Consider the following 21,222-nt stretch of genomic DNA (forward strand, 5'->3'; position numbering starts at 1 on the left):
TTTTTCTTCAGCCTTGTCCCCTGGCTATCCTGCTCCTGGCACTGTAACCACCTTTATTGGTTTCTGGTGTATCATTTCAAAGATACTCTCTATAAATGCAAATGTTTGCAAGTATGTTTGTGGTGGTTGGGATCTTTTCAAACAGTGCCATCTCGTGTTCAGTCTGGTTGAGTTGCAGTCCTTGAGGACCCACCTACATGCAGATGTCTAACAGTGAGAAATAGACCTTTGATGCTTGCAGGAGAGGTGTGGGCCAGAGAGAACAGATCTGTAAGTCATCAGCCCCCAGGTGGGAGTTGAAACAGCAAGAGTGAATTATCTGCTCCCGGAGTGTTCATTCCTTTTCAGAAATGCAACACAGAGGGAAAGAGAGGACTGAGCAGGGGAAAGAAAAACAGGGAGAAAATGGGTGTGTAACCTCAGGAGAAGTGAAGATGGTGTGGGACATTATTGCTTTCAAGAATATAAATTATTAGAGAAAAAGAAGAGAACACTTGAGATTGTGTTTTGTTCCAAATAGCTAAGGGGGTGGAGAAAATGAAACTTCATGATAAGATGGAAAGCATAGGGCGTTTGGAAGACTCAGATGTACACCCCCGAGACACGCCTTCTCTATTTGTTTACTTTCCTTAAGACTTACACTCTGGGAAGTCTCCGGAAGCCTTAAGAACCAGAGGCATCTCAGTAGTATGCACTGAACATGTATGGAGTGTTTTTCCTTCCAAAAACGTTCTAGCAACATTTTCCTGCAGCCTCATGGAGTGACTTCACTTTCACTTTTCACTATCATGCATTGGAGAAGGAAATGGCAGCCCACTCCAGTGTTCTTGCCTGGGGAATCCTGGGGACTGGGGAGCCTGGTGGGCTACCGTCTATGGGGTTGCACAGAGTCGGACACAACTGAAGTGACTTAGCAGCAGCAGCAGCATGGTGTACAAAGTATGCAGATGGTGACTGCAGCCATGAAATTAAAAGACGCTTACTCCTTGGAAGAAGTTATGACCAACCTAGATAGTATATTCAAAAGCAGAGACATTACTTTGCCGACTAAGGTCCACCTAGTCAAGGCTATGGTTTTTCCAGTGGTCATGTATGGATGTGAGAGTTGGACTGTGAAGAAGGCTGAGTGCTGAAGAATTGATGCTTTTGAACTGTGGTGTTGGAGAAGACTCTTGAGAGTCCCTTGGACTGCAAGGAGATCCAACCAGTCCATTCTGAAGGAGATCAGCCCTGGGATTTCTTTGGAAGGAATGATGCTAAAGCTGAAACTCCAGTACTTTGGCCACCTCATGCCAAGAGTTGACTCATTGGAAAAGACTCTGATGCTGGGAGGGATTGGGGGCAGCGGGAGAAGGGGATGACAGAGGATGAGATGGCTGGATGGCATCACGGACTCGATGGACGTGAGTCTGAGTGAACTCCGGGAGATGGTGATGGACAGGGAGGCCTGGCATGCTGCAATTCATGGGGTCGCAAAGAGTCGGACACGACTGAGCGATTGAACTGAACTGAACTGCAGCTCGGAGCGTCTCGGCTGTGGCTTGCTGCCCTCTAGTGGCCAGCAAGGAACCTCCCACTCCGGCTCTGCCTGGCTTCACTGTGACTTCCGTGAGGAGGGGAAATGGGGACTGGGGTTTGTGCTGAGTATGTGGAGGGCTCCTTGGGAACATTGGAGACTATCAGCTTCTCTACCCAATCCACCATTTACCCAGATAAGAAAATTTTCTTGGTCCAGAACACATTATAGAGGCAGCCATTAGGGCCAGACTTGAACTCATTGTTTCTATGATGTAAACAGTATTCTAAAGATAATGCTTTCTACTTTCTCTGATGAAAGAGATGGCAGGCAAGATGTGGTTGGAGCAGACCCTCCTGAATATGTCAGCAGGGAAATCAAATGGAAATAGTGTAAACCAAACAAGTTTGTAAACTCTAAAGAAGTACATGTATATACAGCATTATTTTAGGGAAAAATATCAGTGATCACGTGGCCTCTGCAATAGATTCTTGGGCAAGATGTGCAACTTCTCCAAGCTTCAGCTGGCCCATCTTGGGATAACAATACATCCTGCATGTATGTGTGGCTGAGATCATATGAGTCGATGGTTGAAGGGCTTACTTTACCTTTTACTGTGTTTGACTGACACAGTATTAAAGATTTAATAAATTTAGCTATTATTTATAATGAGGCCCATGCGCCTCGTGCACAGTGAGCCCAAACAAAGTGAAATGTCAGAGTCTGGAGCAGAGAAAGATTCATTGCGGGCCATGATTCTCAGGTAGCTCAGTGGTAAAGAATCTGCCTGCCAATTCAGGAGACACAAGTTCAATCCTTGGGTCAGGAAGATCCCATGGAGGAGGAAATGTCAACCCACTCCAATATTCTTGTCTGGGAAATCCCATGGACAGAGTACCCTGGCGGGCTACAGTCCATGGGGTCACAAAGAGTCTGACACGACTTACGAACTGAGCAGACATGCAAGGAGATAAGGTGGCTCATATCTGAAGAACACTTTTAAAAGCCAGATGGGGTGCCTGGGGAATCATGCACAATTCTCTGATGGTCTGATGAGGAAGCAACAGGGTGGTGTCACAGAGGTTAACTTTCTCAGTCCTTAGGCTCCAGGAGGCCTGGGACTTTGTGCTCACGGTCATCAAGTAGTAATATCTTCTATTTGGTGGGAAGTTTTTGCTTCTGCAAAACAACTCAGAAAATGTGTATCAAATGCAATACTATTATCCAGGCACTTCAGAGAGGAGCTAAAGCAGAGTATGTGGGGGGAAGGCACCATAGGGTCCTGCTCGGTTACATTATTATTATTTTACTGTTTTATTGTGTTGATTATTCTTTAGGAGATACAGCCCCAGCTTCAGCTTTATGAGAGACTAGGAGAACCCTTCCATAAATAGAAACTCTACTTCCCAGTTTATAAGGGTGTTTCAAGTCAATGTTGATCCCACTTAGTTAAAGCAGCACTTAAAATTCCTCATAAAGCTCTCCTCAAAGAGATGGAAGGCTTGTTCTTCTAAGGGGAAGTATGTACTTGAATGGCCACTTGATGTGAAGAAACTGTAGAAGCGATTGAAGTGAACTTTGAAGGCCTTGATGAAATGGACCTCAAAGTCCCCACAGGCTGAAAATTTTGAATCACCTGACTCTCTGACCTGCTTGTTGCCTGGAAATTCATGAGCAGAGGCCGACAGCAGAAGGGACCAAAGATACGTCTCCGCACAAGCTTGTGGCTGACCCCGCCCCACATTCTGGAGGGAAACTCCATTCTCTCCTCCTCGTGGCCGGCACTCAGGTCCCTTTCAGTCACCCAGGGATGCTCCTGGAATGGCACACAGGCTGCCCATGATGGCACCCTCCCTTCCAGCGCCACGAGCCAAGAATGCTATCCTAATGGAGGAGAGACAGGCATCAAGCTGAAGGAAATCAAAATAGTAAGACTCTGCAGGATGACTGAACAGAGATCTAAGGAAATGACTGACAGTAAAACCTGGCAAGGATGATTTAGATACCGGTCTGATCTTTAAATGATATAAACATTGTAACTTCTTGTGTCTTGGCAGAAAATAATACAAACATCATCATCTGATTTTTCAGTTCCATCTGACAGTCATAGCATTGATAGAATGCTGTGATTAGGGTACAGAGAGAGGAAACTATACAAGCTTGAATTGTGACATAGAATATACTTAATTCTTCTTTATGGAAGGATAGACGAACAAGTTGGTGAATTGACTGTACTACACAATGGACTATGAATTCCTAAGAGGGATCCATCACTATAAGTCAACAAATATTTCAATATAGACAGTATTAAAGGAATTTCCCTGGTGGTGCAGTGGATATAAGAATTCACCTGCCAGTGCAGGGGACATGGGTTCAATCCCTGGTCTGGGAAGACCTCACATGCTGGTGCAACTAAGCCCATGTACCACCACTACCAAGCCTGTGTGCTGCAGCTACTAAAGCCCATGCACCTAAAGCCTGTGCTTCACGAGAGAAGCCACCACAATGCAACAAAGAGTAACCCCCTCTTGCTGCAACTAGAGAAGAGCCCAGGCAAAGCAACAAAAATCCAATGCAGCCAAAGCTAAAATAAATTATTTTTAAAAGCTATTAGTGTCTGGACTTATAGGGAAAAATCATAATATCAAAATAGCTCATGTTATTGAGCATTTACTGAATACCAGGTGCTGTGCAGAGTACTTTTCACACATTATCTCATTTTATTCTTGAGATATACAGCAAATTTTCATATTTTACTGGGGTTCTTTAGAGAATTTCTTTTTTTGCCTTCATATGATTTACCACAATTCATCATTATATATTATTTGGCTATTTGATGTCCAAACATTATAATTGATGTCCGACATTATAATTGCAGTGTAAGTGGAATCTTTTCTTTTGAAATACAGCTGGGTCCATTTTTCTGGTTGGTGGTGTGGGGGAGGCAGCACTGGGCTTTGCCCCAAGTTTGACCCCCGCTCAGGGTAGCAGTAGTCTGCGTTTCGCTGTCTGCAGACTGAGGAGTGTCTACCCCTCCTGGTTCCCAAGTGCTGCCTTTGCATACTGACTGCACTGCAACCCAGTGTTCTCTCCCTCCCCAACCTCTACCCTCACCCTCAAGAAGAAAAGAAGAGCTTCCCCTTCAGCAGCCATTCCTCTAATACATTGAAATCCAAGAACATCCCTGAAGGAGCTCATCAATATGAACACTTAAAACCTGCAGAAGCACTGTCGGAAGTGGGAACACGAAGGAAGCTGCCATGTTGCCAGAGGAAGAGGGCCTCCATCAGTGGATGACAGTTAACACTATGGATTTCTTTAGCCAGATCACAACTCAGCGCTGAAACAAGCTGCAGATCCAAGATCTGAACATCACTGGGAAGATGGTACTAGTTTTGACAGCAGTCACGTGTCCTGCTCCAAAATATATTGACCATTTGATGCCTTGAGTTCAGGATGAACTTGACTGTGAAGCTCTTTTTCCTTCTAAGATTGGTGTCCCATTTCCCCAAAATCTTATATCTGTGGTAAAGACTCTTCTAAAGCATCTGTCCAGAGTTTACTGCCCACCTTTCTTACCACCACTTTGATTCTTTGACATAGCTGCCAGAAAGGGCCTGTCATAGTGTGTCCTTTAAGTATTTTATTTGTTCAAGATTTCACTTTGATTGATAGAGGAGAGTTGGCACCACTTCAGGAATTCATTGAGGAGTTTAGATTAAAAGACAGGTTTCTTTGACATAGTTATCCTCTTGTTTCATGTACCGTTTGACTTGTCTTATTGCTAATCTGCCATAGACTTGTATTGGAGGTTGAATTGTGCACCCCCTGCCAATCATATGTTGCAGTCCTAATCCCCAGTACCTTATTTGGAAGTAGAGTCCTTGCAGATGTAATTAAGTTAAAATGAGGTCATTAGTTTGGACTCTAACCCAGTATGACTGGTGTCATATAAAGGGGAAATTTGGATATACAGACATGTACAAAAGGAGAATGTCCAGTGAACATGAAAACTTAGACACATCACCCGTTTCTTTAAGTCCAAGAGGGAAACCCTAACAAATCCTTCCCTCACAGTTCTCAGAAGAAACCAACTCTACCGATACCTTGATTTTGAACTTCTAGCCTTCAGAATTGAGACAATGCATTTCTGTTTTTCTAAGCCATCTGGCTTGTGGTAATTTGTGTCCTGGCAGCCCTAATTAATACAACCAGTGGTACAAACTTTGAAAAACCAAGGTACAGACACCCATTGTCTGTGTTAACTGATAAAATTATTCCAGTGGTAGGTTGGCTACAAAGTAAGAATACAAGAGTGTAGCTAACTTTGATCTACTTGAAAACCTGTTATTTCATGAAGTCACACTTGTAATATATGATGACTAACCTGTACTTTATTAGCTTAACATTGTTTCTTTGCTGAAGAAATTGAATCTTTTTCCGATGACAACATAATGGATAGTGAGCATTTCAGCCAATAATTTATTGGTTTCCAAAAGTTTTGAAACCAAATTTCCTAACAGTACAATCACATCACCATATAGGTTTTATTCTACTTCAATCTAAACAATAAAAAGAGACTTTTTTTTTACCATTTAGAACATATCTATTACTTTGTATTTTATTTTCATGTTTGTATAGAAGTGCTTTTTATAGAAAGAATCTACCTACTTACCTGTCTACCTATCTCGCAATCTACCTACCTTTAAAAAAATTCATAATTACTATTTTATAAGTAATTATATGACACATGTAGCAACTAAAGTTTTTCCTTAAATTACTTTTTATTTTATAATCTTTGAGATTTTTATCAACATAAACATATCTACATTGTTAGGAGGGCATATCAGTTCAGTTCAGTCACTCAGTAGTGTCCGACTCTTTGAGACCCCATGAATCACAGCACACCAGGCCTCCCTGTCCATCACCAATTCCCAGAGTTCACCCAAACTCGTGTCCATCGAGTCGGTGATGCCATCCAGCCATCTCATCCTCTGTTGTCCCCTTCTCCTCCTGCCCCCAATCCCTCCCAGCATTAGAGTCTTTTCCAATGAGTCAACTCTTTGCATGAGGTGGCCAAAGTATTGGAGTTTCAGCCTCAGCATCAGTCCTTCCAATGAACACCCAGGACTGATCTCCTTTAGGATGGACTGGTTGGATCTCCTTGCAGTCCAAGGGACTCTCAAGAGTCTTCTCCAATACCACAGTTCAAAAGCATCAATTCTTCAGCGCTCAGCTTTCTTCACAGTCCAACTTTCACATCCATACATGACCACTGGAAAAACCATAGCCTTGACTAGATGGACCTTTGCTGACAAAGTAATGTCTCTGCTTTTCAATATGCTATCTAGGTTGGTCATAACTTTCCTTCCAAGGAGTAAGCGTCTTTTAATTTCATGGCTGCAATCACCATCTGAAGTGATTTTGGAGTCCCCAAAAATAAAGTCTGACACTGTTTCCCCATCTATTTCCCATGAAGTGATGGGACCAGATGCTGGGTGTGTTTATATACACAGAAATTATATATATCAGAAATTATTAATATCTTTTACATCTTCTAAGGATAATCTTATAGATTTTTATTTTCAAATGCCTCATTCAAATTAATTTTAACATATGAAGAGTTTGGTTAAGAAAAAATATCACAAACAGAGGTCTCAAAGCTACTATTTTCATTCATGTTATAGTGTGGGAGTCCACAAGCTTTATCCCAATAAAGATAAATTAAGGACCACCATAAAAGTCATGAAGATATCCAAAAGTATAGCACAGCTAAGTTATGGTGTGCTATCTATTCTTTAAGGATTGAGCCCTCACAGGAGTTCTGTTCTTTTTAACTGTTTTAGTATCCATATTCAACATACTTTATTTCAGTTAACAAAAATGACCTTCCCCTTAAATAAGAAAGCACCTATTTTTCATTTGGATCCTAGGACTTACTCCAGCTAACTGTTTAGAATATATTGAGGCAGAAGAAGTCTACTGGAAGATTTGCAAAACAAAAGAAGCTTTAAATTCCCCTACATTCTGTGTTTCAGAGCCATGATTTTCTTAGTCACTCACTGACCTCCTTGATGGCTTTGATGAAGGTTAGATTTGATAGTTTGGAGAAGGAAATGGCAACCCACTCCAGTGTTCTTGCCTGGAGAATCCCAGGGACGGGGGAGCCTGGTGGGCTGCTGTCTATGGGGTTGCACAGAGTCGGACACAACTGAAGCAACTTAGCAGCAGCAGCAGATTTGACAGTAATTTTTGTTATTTATTTTTATTATCCCACTAGGCTATAAAGAAAATTGTTGTTTAGAAAATTCCATTTTATTAACTGAATTTTAATAAATTCTTAAATACATACAGCACTTGAAAGAATTTTCATCTAATTTATATCATCATTTGTTGAGTGAAACAGTGGCTGTCACTTGTGAAAAAAGAGAAAAGCCCTCAGTGAAACTAACTCATGATTGCCTGTCAGCCATTTTGTAGGGGTATCTAGATAATGCCTAGAATGTTACTGCCTCTCAACTTAAATTTAACCTTGTCACCTTTATTTTCTTTTTCCAGAAATTAACTTCTATTTTTCAAATAGAGTCACATTTTCATGTTCATTTCTAGTATTTCTGTTATTCTCAAACACAGGGGGTCCTCACTTTTCTACATGTATTTTCAGCACTAGAAATCCTCTCTTTCCTCATGACTAAGCTTCAAACCAAACATCATCAGATCCCAAAGATGCATTTCTTGTTGACCACAAACCAAAATCTTGTAATTTGAGACTTGTGCTGTCCTTTATTATTTTTAATAAGCAAAATTATCACCAGGTACACCAAAACCCTGATACTAACATTATTTGTTTGCATTCAAGGCCAGGGAGCCAAAGGTAGGAAGAAAGCTGAAAGTGGAGAGAATGGGAGAGGATGACACCCTCCTGACTTGGCTTAGAAGCTAAACTTTGAGGAGTCGGAAGAAATTTGACTTCTGTTTCACTTTCCTGGTACCTCTCTGTACCCTAAGCCAGAATGTCTTGTTCCATAATCCATACTCCCCTACTGCTACTGCTAAGTCACTTCAGTCGTGTCCGACTCTGTGCAACCCCATAGACGGCAGCCAACCAGGCTCCCCCGTCCCTGGGATTCTCCAGGCAAGAACACTGGAGTGGGTTGCCATTTCCCTCTCCAATGCATGAAAGTGAAAAGTGAAAGTGAAGTCGGTCAGTCGTGTCTGACCCTCAGTGACCCCATGGACTGCAGCCTTCCAGGCTCCTCTGTCCATGGGATTTTCCAGGCAAGAGTACTGGAGTGGGGTGCCATTGACTCACCTGCCCACTCCAAATCACAAGGCCTCTATTCTCAGTATCTGTGATCTTTGCTCCTTGTACCTAATCCCACTCATAGGATGGAGAGAGCTTGCTACATTGTGTAGTCAATCTGTGGCGCTTTTATAGCCTTCAAAAACCACCTCCCCTGCCCCTCCAATATCTTCTTTTGTCTTTAGCTGGAAAGTGAAAGTGTTAGTCCCTCAGTCCTGTTGACTCTTTGGGACTCCATAAACTGTAACCCCCCAGGCTCCTCTGTCCATGGAATTCTCCAGGCAAGAATACTGGAGTGGGTTGTCATTCCTTTCTCCAGGGGGATCTTCCTGACCCAGGGATTGAACCCAGGTCTCCTACATTCTCCCACAGGCAGATTCTTTACCATCTGAGCCACCAGGGAAGCCCTCGTCTTTAGCTGGAGATGGATTTAAATGGTGGCTTGGACCATTTCACGTAGTTTTTCTGTTCTCCTGGGTCTCTCCCAAGTATACAGGAGGTATTAACATTATTAAATGTCTGTTTGTTTTTCTCCTGTTACTATGTCTTTTGTTAGGGAGGCTCTCAGCCAAGAACCTATAAGAGTAGAGGGAAAATTAATTTTGTGCCCTATATCACTTACATTTGAGAAACCCTGTCTTGGAACCATTAACTTTTGGATCCTCTTTTCATACTACCTTGGGTCAGTGAAATATATGGATCTAGGGCGTTCATCTTCTCATCACAAAGGGTCAACCAGGAGAAAAAAAGTCAAATGAGTACTGGATGCTGGTTCTGAAGTTGTCAAGTTTCTGGATCAAGGCCAATAGCTACCTACCTTCACATTTTTTTGTTATTGGAAAAAAATAAACTTCATCTTTGTTTAAGTCATTGTAAGACAGGTTTTATACTGCTTGCAACTTGAAGTCCTGATAGACTTGCCTTACCCCAGGAGAGCCACAGAAAAAGCAATTACAGCTCAATTGTGGACCTGGCACCAGTCACACATGACTGTCACCTTTGGGTGCACATGAAGCTTTGGATTCCTACCTGCTCTTGTACTTGTGTCCTTGAACTTTGGATCTGTGTCTGCAGGGTGGTAAACATGCTTCTAGATGCCAGTTATGATCACTCCTGTCTCCTGTTTTAACCAGACTTGGGGGTGTTCAAGGTCCCTCCTCCATTTTTGTAGTCAGGAAAGTGTAGATTCTGTGGTACCCAGAGACACAGGTTGAGAAAAAACCTTAAAGGCAGTTTTCTGGTTTCCAGATGAGTAAACTGAGGATTGTGACAAGGCTAATTGGAGTGTGCCGCTCTACAGTGCCCTGCTTATATCTCATCCTTCCTTTCCTGGCAGAAAGTGATTCCTATTCAGTGTTGTCTAAAAGGCCCCTTGTAGGGTTGCACCAACCCATGGTTGTAGGGAGCTTTGATGCCGTGTGGGATTGTCATACTCCTTATCATTGCAAGTGACCCCTTGGGAGGCAGAATGATGAGAATCAGTCAATTAGGTGAGAGCAGGTGGATTGACAATGCAGTCATGTGGAAAACCATTTAATTTCACTTGCTGCCAACTTCAGATAAGAAGCATATGCATGATGATCACCTAAGATAGGAGTAGCACTTAATATTTTTCCTTCATATTACCACTGAGTGGTGATTACCTCTTTGTCATATTAGTAAGAAAGCATGCAATAAAATATTACTGAGCTATTAGATGAGATTGTCTTATAAGGGTTTTAAAGTTTAATAGTTTATCAATTACGTTATTTCACTTCAGTTTCAAATATGATTAATTAAAATAATAGATTTGTGATCACTGGATTAATAGAAAAATTACTGAAGTACTGAGAGGAAAAAGGAGAAGGAAGAGACAGGATGAGATGGGTAGATAACATTACCGACTCAATGGACATGAATCTGAACAAGCTCTGGGAGATAGTGGAGGACAGGGAAGCCTGGCGTGCTGCAGTCCATGGGGTCGCAGAGTTGGACACGACTTGGCAACTGAGCAAGAACAAGAACTGAGAGAAAATGATTTCCCACAAAATAAACTTTTATTTAGCTAATTGAATCATTTCCCATGTTATACTAAGAGGAAAAGAGAGATGGAAAGTAAGTTTGAGGTTTTTAATACAAGCACGTCAGAAGATGACTTCCTGTAATTAAAAATACCATAATAGTTGTGTGGAGAAGGAAATGGCAACCCACTCCAATATTCTTGCCTGGAGAATCCCATGGACAGAAGAGCTTGGAAGGCTACAGTCCATGGGATCACAAACAGTCAGACATGACTGAGTAACACTTTTTTTCATAATTGCTTTACAATGTTGTGTTAGTTTCTGCTGTACAACAATGTGAATCAGCCATATGTACACATACAGCTAGCAAGATTCTCTGCCAACCAGTGCCCAGTATCAAGCCAGGAACTGCCTTTTAAAGAAGTTTTGCTGGCATCGGATGTGTAACCAGACCTTCCTCAGGTAGATAACAGTTACTATCCCAGTACTGAAAGGTACGTACGTACGTGTGTGTGTGTGTGTGTGTGTGTGTGTGTGTGTGTGTGTGTGTGTGTGTGTACGCATGTGCTTAGTTGCTCAGTTGTAGCCCACCAGGCTCCTCTGTCCATGGGATTCTCTAGGCAAGAATACTGGAGTGGGTTGATGCCGGGAGCCAGTGTGAGGAATCCCGCCCGTGACAAGGTCATGAGGAAGGAAGCTGACATATGCAAGGCGTGCTCAGACTTCAGGGGCCCCTCTGGAAATTCCTAAGCATGTACCCCAACAAAAATCTGCCAGTTTTTGTGCTTTGCTTTTCCACTCTTCTGACATTCTCTGGAAAAAGTCAATTCAGGGCTTTAGTCTTCTGCATTTGAGAGTGTTTCAATCCAAAAACCCCTCTGATGGCTTTCTCGCCTGCCTGCAGGACTCGTACAGCTGCGCGTGTGATTGTTTGAGGCCTCCTGACCGCAGGAGGCACAGGAAGCTTAAAACATCCTAGGAATGTAGGGGCTTCCGAGGAGTCAAAATCTTTAGAATAGGACTGATTAAAGGTTTCATTTGTTGAGCCAATACTTGCTGCTGAATTTTCATATCCTTTATTTTTAGATATAGTTGGTATATAGAAAAACAAGTAGTAGAGACCTGGTATTAGCAACATTAGATCTTTGAGTTAAATACCTTCTCTGTTATAACCCACGGCACCTTTGTTCTATAGAGATGTAACTCTAATGCTTTAAGGAGATGCAGATTAAAGAAAAACACTTCAGGGGAAATGAAATTAACATTCATTAAGGAAGAGAGCCAAAAAGTGTTAACAAGCCTCTTGGCCAGAAGATAATGTAAATCACCTGAGACCTTCTGTATACAAAAAAATATACAGAAAGAGTCTGGGCTGCGAACGCTACATGATTTTGTATTACCCATTGATCTCTATGTATAATCAAAAGTATAAAAGGCCTTGAAGGACAATAGAAGGAGAGCCAGTTGCTGGACTGGTTTCCCCCGTGTCTCTCTCTCTCCTTTTCCATCCCTCTGCTCTTTACTTTAATTTCAGGCTGAATTTCCATCTGGGGCGTGGAGGCTCTCCAGGTCTACTTACTTGCCCTGGCTGTTAAGACCCGCGCGAAAGGGAGCCTAAGGCGAGGCACCCTTAGATATTCAAGCGAGCGCCAGTGGCCCAACGTAGATGGTGCAAATTCCTTGTCTGGAATTTTATTGGTCTTCCGCGTAAACCAAGCTATTCAGCCCTCTTCCTCCACTTAATCTTCCTACTACACTATTGTTTCTTAATCTAATCTTATATCAATCAATAAATAAGTTTTTCTCACTCCAACGCTGTCCACCCTTCGAATTCCCTGGATCCACCAGGGCTGGACCCCGGCAGGTTGCCACTTCCTTCTCCAGGAGATTTTCTCGATCCAGGGATCAATCCTGGGACTCCAGCATTGCAGGTGGATTCTTTACCATCTGAGCCATCAGGGAAGCCCAAAAGGTCCTAGTAAATAACCTTTGATCAAGTGGTCACCAGGCACAAAGTCATGTGTGTAATACTCTTGTGATAAACTGTTCAACATTTGAACCTATAGCAAAATGATAGCCCCAAATTAACTTAAAATTGAGATACTCTATTTTTTAATAATAACACATGATCATGCCATGAAGAATTTAAAAATGCTTGAATCTGAATAATTCTTTTTATCACAGTGAGCATGCAAATGTCTACAAGATGAACACTCTTAAAATTAGGGCCAAATGATAGCTTCAATTACATTGTTCCAAGTTTCTTTTTAACTTGTAATATCTTGGAACAGAACCTTGAGAAAGAGTGAAAGAGTCCTATATTTGGTAATACCTTAACACATTTATTTGTATCTCAAGGGGCTTCCCTGGTGGCTCAGACAGTAAAGAATCAGCCTGCAATGCAGGAGACCCAGGTTCAATCCCTGGGTTGGGAAGAATCCCTGGAGAAGTGAATAACAACCCAGTCAATATTCTTGCCTGGAGAATTCCATGGACAGAGATGCCGGTGGACTGCAGTCCATGGAGTCCCAAAGAGTTGGACAGGATTGAGCAACTGACACTTTCAAGGGACCTAGTTACTATTCAGGTGTGAATAATTCTTAACAGCAATACATGATTTACTTAGCTTTCATACTTGTAGACTGGGAAAGGGAAGAGAAACAGAAAATATGGGATCATTTTAATATTAATTGTTTACTCTTTTAGTAAAAGTTACATATGGCTAGAAATTAAACGTGTGATACAAGAACAATGAAAAAAGATCTGCAACTCATTCCACTTAATCATCATGCGTGGAACAAATAATTGTAACTTTTATTTCATAAAACCACTGCTTCACACTCTTTCACTCCCTTTTGTCCTCTTCCACATTTCTTTCATCCACCACTTTGTCCCCTGATTTTTTGTTTCCCAGCTGAACTCTCAGAGAGTTTATGAACAGCCAGGCAGCTCCAAGCCTTCTGAGCCCGTTTAACTTCAGTGGGATCTGGTCTTTTCATTCCCTTTTGTCCTCAACTCCATTTTCAATCCCTGCTGTTAATTAGCTTCATGCTTGGGACTTGCCAGATTAATACTTTATAATCTTCTTAGATGGAATTATGATTAATTTCAGTAGATTGTACAGTAGATTATCACCATCTTTATTTCCTCTCCCCTACCATTTAATTCAGTTAGGCCATAAAGCTTCTGAAGGATATGTTTGCCATTTCTTTTCTCTTTTGTTTTTGGCCTCTCAAGCACTTAATACAGTATTTGGTAGGACCTTAATAAATGCTTGTTGAATTGTCAGATAAAGTCCCTAATCCATCCCTTCTTTTCCATGACTTCCTCTTAGTCCTCAGTAAGTTTTGGAGAAGAATATGACTAAGACATGCTCAGAATATGTGAGGGAGTTTGAATAGGGATGCTCTAGCGTCTCTGCAGTTTGTCACCATATTTTAGTGGCTATAATTCCAGGACTAATGATATTCCCTTAGCGATCTGGACAGTACACTTTCTTCTTGCCATTTCCCATGCTCTCCTTGAGAATCCCCATCCATCCTATGTCCCAGGGCCAGGACTGATCAACTTGTGTAGTTTTATTTGGGTCAGTTTTGCAAATGGTAAGGAATTTGTTGCTTCAGTGGTTTGGACAAACCTATCCAGATGGTTTCATGTGCACATTCAAAACTGGGCCCAAGTAATCATTAGAAAAGATTGGCAAGGAAGGAGGCAAGCCTGGGAGAAATGGAATGCACTGAAATTTTTCATTTCTCCCTGCATAAATACATTTCATAAATATATTTTCTAAAATCTCTCTTGAGACTTCCTCTTTTCACTGGATTCTGTAGAAGTGTGATGTTTAATTTCTAACAATTGGAGATTTTCCTAACGTTCTGTTAATGATTTCTATTTTAATTTCATTACAATCAGAGATTTCTGTTGTTTTCCATTTAATGTTTTATTACCTATCTTTTTGGTTTCCTTGTGTGCTTGAAAAAAATGGGTATCTATTGTTGTTGGGTAGAATGTTCTATAACTGTAAGGTGGATCCCATTGGCTGATGTTGTTCAGTTCTTTTATATACTTGGTGATTTTTTTATCTAGTGTTCTATCAATTACTGAAAAGAGGTGTCGAAATTGTCAACCGTGATTGTGGATTTGTCTGTTTCTCTTTTAGTCATGTAAATTTTGCTCTTAGTTTTTTTGCAGCTCTGTTGTTTGGGGTACACATATATGTAGGATTGCTGTATCCCTTGGTAGGCTAATGTTTTTATCATTATATAGTGTCCCACTTTATCCCTGGTGATTTTTTTTTCCTGTGAAGTCTCCTTTATCTGATATTTGTGTGGTTACTTCTGGTTTCTTTTGATATATCATTTTGCATCCTTTTATTTTTACTTTTATTTTACTTACATCATTATATTTGAAGTGAATTTCTTGTAGACAGCCTGTATTTGGGTTTGGAAGGTATTAATTATTCTTTGCTCATACTGTTCATAATCTCTCAAACTCCTTTTTTTAAAGAATACATTTTATTTATTTACTTTTTCCATGCTGGGTCTTAGTTGCTGCATAGGCTTTTCTCTGGCTGCAGAGAGCGGGAGCTACTCTCTATTTGCAGTGCTTGGGCTTCTCACTGTGGTTCTCTTATTGTGGAGTGTGGGCTCTAGGGCCTGCAGGCTTCAGTAATTGAGGCATGTGGGCTCAGTGGTTGTGGTTCCTGGGCTTTAGAGCACAGGTTTATTAGTTGTGGTGCATGGGCTTAGTTGCTCCACAACCTGTGGGGTCTTCCCAGATCAAGAATTGAACCTGTGTCCCCTGCATTGGCAGATAGATTCTTTACCACTCAGCTGCCAGGGCAGGGAAGCCCCTCCTGTTTTCTCATTTACTTTATTTTACTTATGGTATAACAGTTATCTCACTTTATCTTATACATATATTTGAATGAGATTTTAGAAGGAGACTCTTAAATGTTTGATTCCCCCATATGGAACACAGCGCATTTTAGTGACTTAAGTATAGAACTATTTTTAAATTCCCTGTGTTCTATTGCCTGGTTTTCTTTACTTGAAGTACAGTTGAGTAACAATGTTGTGGTAGTTCCTGCTGTGTGGCAGAGTGAGTCAGTCACACACATGTGTGTGTGTGGGTGTATGACTGAAGTACTTTGCCATACAGCAGGAACTACCACAACATTGTAAAAATATATATATATATATATTTATATTATATATATTCTTTTTCATATTTGTGTCCATTATGGTTTATCACAAGATATTGAGCTACTCAGTAGGACTGTATTGTTTGTCTCTATTACCCGTTAATGGTAAACTTAAAGTGTAAGATCCAAGAAAGAGATGAGACTTTAAATTTTGAAAAATCTCATCCTTAGTTTACTTTTGGAAGGCATATTGATGTTTAGTTGCTGCACACAAAAATCCTTAGGTAAAAGATTTAAAACTTTATTTTTAATTCCATCAAAGGGAAATATTGTATCAGAGAGTCATAGTCTTGAATTCTGCAACCTGGGAAATTTAAATTTAAGGAAATACGAACTAGAGTGAGACATGAGAACTTCTTGGGTAAATTAATGTAAGACTGTTAGAGGATGAAGAACTGTGGTGAAGGAAGGGAGTAGGTGGGAGGAAGCAAGAGAAAATAACTTTCATTGCCGTTTCATACCCATCCTCTGCCACAAATCAAATATTCTTATTCTCTAATTTAATGTCAATGCTAACATTGACCCTCATATACATATATATATGTCAATTTTTATTGGAGTATAGTTGATTTACAATGCTGTGTTAATATCAGGTGTACAACCAGCATATATTAATAATAGAAAAAATATTAAAAGGATTAATAGCAAAATAAAAAAGGATTTCTGCTGGCTTATAAAATAATAGCCTCATTGATTAGAACTAGTCATTTTCTCAGGTAGCTCAGCTCGGTGCTCTGTGATGACCTAGAGGGATGAAATGGCAGTTGGGAGGCTCGAGAGGGAGGGGATCTATATATACATATAGGTGATTCACTATGTTGTACAGCAGAAACTAACCCTGTACAGCAATTATACTCCAATTTAAAAAAAAAAGAAAGAAACATAGTGTTAGTACAAAAAACAATTTCCCAGAAATGTTTCAGTAACATGTAGACTGTGGTTGCATCAGGGAACCTTTTAGTAATCTATAGACGGGTTACAACAGGGAACACTTTGCTTTTAGTTCAAGGATTACAAACTCCACTGCCCACCTGGGTCAGGGAGGTCATTTAAATATGTAAAATGGGTCAAAGGTTTATCAAGGAATGATAAGGACTGTGGTAGAGTAGCAAACACATGCCCTATACAAAGGCATTCAATTTAAAACATTTAAAAAATACTATAAAGGACATGCAAACATGTCTCCTGGCCAAGCCACCTTGGTGTGACCTCCAGTTTAATTACTTAGCCATTTTGATGGAAAATAAAGCTAGTCTGTCTTTATCACATTCAGATGGCCCTTACCTCACATGTAACTGTCACATTCTGGAGTCATGAGTAAGCTCTGCAGATGGAATCATCCTATGGGGAGATTTTACAGAACGCAGTAACTATAAGACATGATGCTGTGCCTCTGGGATTTCTGACCCCTAAAATCTTAAAATCAATAGATTAAAAAAAACAAAGTTCAAAAAAGGTCTAAATAAATGGTCAGTTTTGCTTTAAAACTTATGTTGTATATGAACATGTATAACTTTTCTTTCCAATTAAGGATGGCATCACTAATTCAATATATATTTTACTCTAGATCAAGGGCCAGCAAAATTTTCCTGTAAAGGTTCAGGTAGTAAATATCTGAGGCTCACAGGCTACATGATCTCTGTCACAAATACTAAAGTTGCTCACTGCACTGCACAAGTAGCCATAGACATTATGTAAATAAATTTGTGTGACTGTGTCCCAATAAAACTTATTTATGGACTTTGTGATATTTTCAATGAAAAATTGAGGTCCTAGTTTGTTTGTTTGTTTGTTTCAGTAAGTGGGTAAAACCATTAATAGTTACCCATGTCTTTAATGCTCAGCCAAAATTAAGTCAATATGAATCTTGTTTCTGAACTCTAAATTGAGCTCCATTTACTATCAAAACCCCACAGAATATTTTCCAGTTGTTATGGAAAAAAAGCAATATCATTCCTCAGAGCCAGCCAGCTGGCATACAATGATCAGGCAGTGGGAGTGTCTGCCCACATGGGAAGGCTTATGACTTTCACTGTCTTGCTATGCACTGTGATAATAAAATGGAGATAGATTTTAGTTAGGTTTTTCTTTAATATTTAAAATATTTATTTGGCTCCACCAAATAAATTGCGTGTGGGATCTTTTTTTTTTATTGAAATTGTAGTCAGTGAACCCTATTATTGGCTGTACTCCTGGTCTGGCCCCATGAGTGTAGGGGGATGACCACTCCCACTGGGCCACCCTTGGAATGCCACATGGGGTCAGCCTCTGTGATGTTTGCCCATGTGGTATCATTGGAAGGTTGTAGGAAAGCCTCAGACAAGTCTATCCTAAAATACCTCAAATTCTCCCATTCAAAACAGAAATAGTAATGATAGAAATGCATAAGAATTACCATGCATTGACTTGTCTACCATGTGCCAGAGATTATGTGTTAAGTGTTTTTTATTTACACTTGAGAGATGAGGAAATGGGGTTTCTGAGAGGTGAAATAACTTGTCCAAAGCCACTGAAGAAATAATGGGGAGAGGATTCGGGACTGGACGTAGGGAACAAGTAGGGTGAAGAAGGCTGTGTGGGAAACTTCAGGAAAAAGGATGTTTAAAGTTGTGAGAAGAGAGGGTTGTATGAGGACAATATGAAAGGATAGGGTTGAAATGAAAGGGTGTGTCACAAGTTGCCCATGGCTGCTTTTGTTCCCCTGTGTGTCCTTTCTCCTCAACTTGAGCTGTTTATTGACAGCTCATGGTGTACGGGGGCTTCTCCGGTGGATCTAGTGGTAAAGAACCCGCCTACCAAGGCAAGTGGTATAAGAGACAAGGGTTCAATCCCTGGGTCGGGAAGATCCACTGGAGGAGGAAATGGCAACCCACTCCAGTATTCTTGCCTGGAGAATCCCATGGACGGGGGGAGCCTGGCGGGCTATGATCCATGGGGTCACACAGAGTTGTACATGACTAAAGCGACTGAGTTTTCACACACAGTGTGCAGAGTGCTTCCAGATTGCTGCTATCACAAGAGCCAGGATTTTCTGTGTTAGCTGAGCCTGTGAAACCTGCACTTGTTCAGTGTGTCAGCTCTGCTGCAGCAAAGACAATGAATCATATGACCAAAGTAATAAGCAATCATCAAATAAAATTGCTCGAAAAGAAAAGTTATACCATACACACTCATGAAGAATCTTAAATAATTATTCAAACCTTGTTCCCAGCATTTTGACACAATATTAAAAAAATAAACAGTGGAACAATGTTCACAAACATCACCATATTGTGGTACAATTAATTACCATAGTTTGATTGTTAAATATTGAGCCGGCCAAAAAGGTTGGGTTTTTCCATACCATCTTAAAGAAAAACCCAAATGAAGTTATTGGCCAATCCAGAAGATCACCTTTTCTAACCTCTAAAAAATATAACACTTTGAAAAGTGAGGTGATTGCATAAGACGTTAAGGTACTTTTGTTCTTCTAGAAAGATTTCAGCATTTAACAGACTCAGGGCCTTCCTGGTTCAAAAGTTGTTGTTCAGTCAGTCAGTCATGTCTGACTCTCATGCCCCATGGACTGCAGCATGCCAGGCTTCCCTGTCCTTCACCATCTCCTGGAGTTTGCTCAAACTCATGTCCATTGAGTCAGTGATGCCATCCAACCATCTCATCCTCTGTCCTCCCCTTCTCCTTCTGCCCTCTGTCTTTCCCAGCATCAGGGTCTTTTCCAGTGAGTCAGCTTTTTTCATTTGGTGGCCAAGGTATTGGAGCTTCAGCTTCAGCATCAGTCCTCAGAAGAGGTGTGTCTTATTTTGGCAACCCAGATCTTTTTCCAACGACTCGGTAAACATTTTACGTATGGTCAAAGCTGTCATGTAGTAACAAACCTCAAGTAAGATGAATATTAAAAACACCTGTAGTGAGAAAAAAAAGATTTAAGAAAAAGAAGATGAAAAGCATATCTACAGTTGGTAAAAAGGGAAGGGAACAATGGAAGTTATTGCATTCACTGAAAATGAAAGTAAATGTAAAATGGATAGAAAGTTTTAGAGTTAGGAGACTGAAAGTGGTCCTCCAACTTCAGTGTGCATCTCTATCACCTGGAGGGGTTGTTAAAACACAGATCACAATCCTCACCCTTAAAGTCTCTGATTAAGAAGGTCTAAAGTGAGGCCTGATGATCTGCATTTTTAGCAAGCTTCCAGGTCATGCTGATGATGCAGGTCTGGGGACCACCCTTTAAAACTATTGGACCTGGATTTCCCTGGTGGTCCAGTGGTTAAGACTCTGCACTTCCAGTGAACGGGGCATGGGTTTGATCCCTGGTCTGGGAACTAAGATCCCACGTGCCCTGTAGTGTGGCCAAAAGCAAACAAACAAACAAAATCTGTTGGATTGGAACAATGGCTACTTATACTTTTCAAGCTAACTACTCCCAGTAGCAAAGGAGAGTAGGCAACCATGGGCTAAGATTTATCACAACAGTGTAGTAAAGATACAGGACCAGATGTTAAGGGGACAGGACACAGGCAGAGTCTGGAATAACTCATGTGTCTGTGCTCATGTTCAGTTGCTCAGTCGTGTCCAACTCTGCGACCCCATGGACCATAGCCCACCAGGTTCTGGGATTTCCCAGCCAGATTACTAGAGTGGGTTGCCATTTCCTCCTCCAGGGGATCTTCCCAACCCAGGGATCGAACTTGGGTCTCCTGCATTGATTCTTTACCACTGAACCACCTGTTAAGCCCAATCCATGTGTAGGCCTCCTAATGGTCTTTGCCTCCCATGAGGAGTCACACAGAACATCCTTTTCCCCCAGCAGTTAAAAGGCAGCAACGTGCACACAATGTTTCTGCCCAGGGAAGCCGTTTGAGACATAGTTTAGGGTTTTCTCTCTCTTTTTTTATTATTGTTTTTTCTTTTTTGCTGGAGACTGGTCACATAGGTACCCTCTGCCTCGCATGTAGCAGAAGGCCCAACTTCCAGGAGGAAAGTAGGTGTTCAGAATAAAACACATTGTGTGAACTGTCCAGGCACAGTAAAAATCCTCATCAATTAGGAAGCCTTAAGGACTCTCCCCAAATCCAAGCTCCCAGACACCAGCCAACGACCAAGTTGGCAAATAGGCCTTTGTAAGGGTACCAGTCTCAGATCTGCTTCATTCTTATTTCTGCAGAGGACAGTTGGCAGAAACCTCAGATAATACCATCAG

The 21,222-nt window shown here is 41.0% G+C and overlaps 1 pseudogene; it reads left to right on the forward strand.

The window, feature by feature from the left end:
* The first annotated feature begins 2,193 nt into the window (after positions 1 to 2,193).
* LOC128069603 (MOB kinase activator 1A-like) lies at positions 2,194 to 5,255 on the forward strand (annotated as a pseudogene).
* The last annotated feature ends 15,967 nt before the right edge of the window (positions 5,256 to 21,222 follow it).

Source organism: Budorcas taxicolor, chromosome X, assembly GCF_023091745.1.
Source record: "Budorcas taxicolor isolate Tak-1 chromosome X, Takin1.1, whole genome shotgun sequence".
In the NCBI taxonomy this organism is placed as follows: domain Eukaryota; kingdom Metazoa; phylum Chordata; class Mammalia; order Artiodactyla; family Bovidae; genus Budorcas; species Budorcas taxicolor.